Source organism: Leopardus geoffroyi, chromosome X, assembly GCF_018350155.1.
Source record: "Leopardus geoffroyi isolate Oge1 chromosome X, O.geoffroyi_Oge1_pat1.0, whole genome shotgun sequence".
NCBI lineage: Eukaryota > Metazoa > Chordata > Mammalia > Carnivora > Felidae > Leopardus > Leopardus geoffroyi.
The window spans coordinates 81644875-81648719 of NC_059343.1; the positions used below are offsets into that span (position 1 = coordinate 81644875).

General features: G+C 38.6%; 1 long non-coding RNA gene across 1 annotated transcript; it reads left to right on the forward strand.

Moving 5' to 3' along the window:
- The first annotated feature begins 382 nt into the window (after window positions 1–382).
- On the forward strand, window positions 383–3415 carry LOC123594681. The gene is made up of 2 exons (XR_006710838.1): window positions 383–555; window positions 3266–3415. It is a non-coding gene; the product is annotated as an uncharacterized LOC123594681 (long non-coding RNA).
- The last annotated feature ends 430 nt before the right edge of the window (window positions 3416–3845 follow it).

The window sequence follows — 3845 nt, forward strand, 5'->3', positions numbered from 1 at the left end:
AGAGACTCTTAAAAACTGAGAACAAACTGAGTGTTGATGTGGGGTGGGAGGAAGGGGAGGTTGGGTGGTGGGTATTGAGGAGGGCACCTGTTGGGATGAGCACTGGGTGTTGTATGGAAACCAATTTGACAATAAATTTCATTATATATATATATATATATATATATATATATATATATATATGTATATATATATGTATATATGTATATATGTATATATATATGTATATATATATGTATATATAAACCTATATATATAATGAAACCACAAAAGCACAGCGCTATAAAACCCAGTATTTGGGCATCAACCTCACAAAGGATATTGATAGCCTGATTACACCAGCTTCAGTGAATTAAGCCTCTCACTTTTCCTTTAAGACTCCCTCTCCCTGACCACCTTACTCCTCAACCCCAGAGGAGCCAGAAGCAGCACAGCATTAGAGGACGAGGTGCAGAAAGAAGAATGAAAGAACAGTCACTTTTTTTCCACCGGAGATCTGTCCATCTCTAATCAAGCTGCACTAGAGGTTGGGAGCTGGAGAAGCTTAAAATGAATGTGAGTTGGAAATTTTTATTTTGAATTGCTGAACATTTTAATGCCTGTGAATTAAACTACTGTAAATATGTCGGAGTAACCAAAAAGCGAATGGGTTACATACATAACAAAGGATAGCAATGATATATAAAAAAAAAAAGCAGGGTAAAGAAATATAGAGCCATAGGGGTGATAATTGTATACACTCTAAGGAAGATTCCCAGAGGAGGTGACACAAATCAAGTGAAGAAGCAAGCCATGGGAATATCCTTGCCCCTCATCTCTTTTCACACATTCTCCTTAGACGATCTCCTTCATTCCCATGGCTTCAATTTCCCCTGATGACTCTCAATCTTGTACCTCTGTCATTAAATTTCTCCTAATCATCAGACTCAGACATTTAATGGCTACCAAATATCCCTACCTTGATGATTGCAACCACCTCAAACTTCGTCTTCCTTCGAAACTTCTGCCACCAATGTCTCCAACCCAGTGAACAGCACAACAATCTACTGAGTAGCACAAGCCAGAGACTGTCCTCATATCTGATAAGTCCCCAGATCCTGTTGTTCTAGCTACCTAAATAGATCTTGAATTCCATACCACTGCCACTACTTAGGCCATAATCACCTGGACTACAACAATAGCCTCCTAACTGGTCACCTACTTCCAATCTATTTTCCACACTGCTGCCAAAGTAATCTCTTCTAAATCCAAATTGGATCATGGAGAAACTCAGTGACTCTTGGTAGTTCAGAACTGAGTCTTTTACATGGCTTAGAAGGACTTTCAAGATCTGCTTCCTATCCTTTTAAGCCTTCTCTTCTACCACTCCTTGTTCCTGATTGCTCTTCTCCCAGTCAATCTAAATGATTTGCATTTCCCTCCAAACCCCAAATTCTTTTACATCTCTTCCATTCTCCCTTTATCTTTTCCATTCTAATATTTATTAATTCTTCAGTTCAAATGTAATCTCTTCTGGAAGGCTTTCCCTGCACTCTAGAGGATGGGTGCCCCTCCTCTAGCACTCACTGTAGTGTTCTTCCACTAAAATGTGAGCCCCCAAAAGCAGGACCTACGTCTTCTTAATATTTGTATCCATAAGGCCTGGCATATGAACTAGGTTCTCTTCCTAAGCCTAGACTGTTCCTCTGCCTCAGCTTTTCTTTCCCTCACTCTTCCTTGCCCTTTGAATTTCCAATCATCCGTAAAGATTTCATTAGTCTTCCAGTATAGGATGTTTGTATGCCAAACAGCTAGCTGATTTGTTTCTCCTAAAACTAGTTTTCCACTGGTAACAATATTATCCCCCTCCCCAGGGGACATTTGGCAATATGTGGAGAAACTTTTGGTTGTCACAACTCAGGGAAGGGGTGCTACTCATATCTCATGGGTTGGGGCCAGGGATGCTGCTAAATGTTCTATAGTGCACAGGACAGTCACCCACAACAAAGAATTATCCAGCTGAAAGCATCAATAGTGCTAAGGCTAAGAAACCCTGCATGAGGACAAGGAAAGTCTCTCAACTATGATGTGCTTTCTAGCTTTATTTCTCTTGTGCTGAATTACAGAGCTGCCTATGAAATTCAGTCCTGTCTTCTGGGGTCTAAGATAATGGGGAGGAGGACAAAGAAGTCATAAAGATAAAATTCTTGTGGCCTGGGGTTTCACTTGGTCTTTCTGGATGAACAAAATTACACTTGAATGTATGCTAAAACCCATATTTGGAAAAATGCTCACTTACAGGGAGATGGGCCATTCTACATATGGTCTGAAGGGCTTTAACTAAATTCAGAGAACTGTTTAGAGCCACCATTTTTTATTCAAGCTAAACATACTAGACAAACTTCTGTATAAGTGGAAAAGGAAAAAGAAATGAGCATTTGTTGAGCTATTTTTATATGCCAAACACTGTATAAAGTGCTTCTATGCATTATCTCTTTTAATGCTCACAATAGCAGTATAAATTAGGCAGTTTTATTATCTCCATTTTACAAATGAGGAAGCTGTGGGTCAGAGAAGTTTGATAACATTAATTCTAAGTGAAGAAGTAAGTCCTTAAATCCAATGTCCTTCTTTTATACCATGGTAGGATGATTCAGTGCTCAAAGCACATAAAAATTGAGTTCTCAAGGCAGAAGATATCTTCTAGTACTTTCAACATTTTGCTTGCTTGTATTAAACTTTAAAAAGAAAAAACATTTTTTACATCCACTCTAAAACCAGTTAACCCTTGTTTGATTCTTCCTACTTGAGTAGGACCCATCTTCCTTTGGTACATTTCCATTTAGAGGCACTATAATCCAATAAGATCATGCCTGAGCTGGGAATCAAAAGATATTAACTCATAAAGTTAATCATGTGTACTTGAAAAAATGATTATGGCATTTATCTCTCTATTCCTTGGTTTCTCATCTGCAAAATGATAATGTTTGATTATGGTAACAACAGGCTATGATAGATGTGATATATTCCACATATAGGCCTTTTAAATGTGCAATTTCATGGCCCCTTTGCAGACCCAGACCCACTCCCTAGCCAAAGGTGTCTACAATTCAGTCTACTTTTCCATCTTTCCAAAAGTGCTGCTATCTCCTCAGCGTTCTCATCAATATTCTCCTTCCCCCATTCTGTAGAATGGGAAACAATCTCAGTATTCCAGAAAGCAATCACAAAGAGTTCTTTTTGCATAGACTTTTATATCATTACTAAACTAATCCTTCCCTTACAGGTAGTAACTATTGGGTGGACCAGAATCAGAGGAAAGCATGGATTGCACAACGTCTCTCTTTTATTAAGAACAACACTGAAGACTGCTCTAGCACCATACGTAATGGTTCACAGGAATAGTGGTCATTATAATAAAATCCTTCCTGCCTTATAATGTCTCAATTACTCAATTGTCAACATTAGCCTCAACGCAAAGGACAATTTGTGCTGATATATAGTCTGACCATTTCACACCACAACTTGTGTTATTAGCCTTCCTCCCACTCTATTTATACCTTCCTCTAAAATCACAAGCTTCATCTTCAAGGATCTTGAGGTCCTATCTCCATCTAACGTGCTGTTGCCATTCCTTTTTGATAAAGTGTATCAAAATGTCCCTCTTCAGAGTTAAAAGGAGGGACTATCTGCACATCTCCTCACCTGGGTTTAATTCCTGCTTCTTTCTACTAAAATTCTCTTTGTGGTTCTTCTTGCACTCCTGCTAGACAGTCTTAAAGCTCTTCTTAATGTGTAGCCAAAGGTCTGTGAGAATGAAGCTTGATGAAAATAGATTTCAATTAGATGTGCAGGTAGTTACTAGG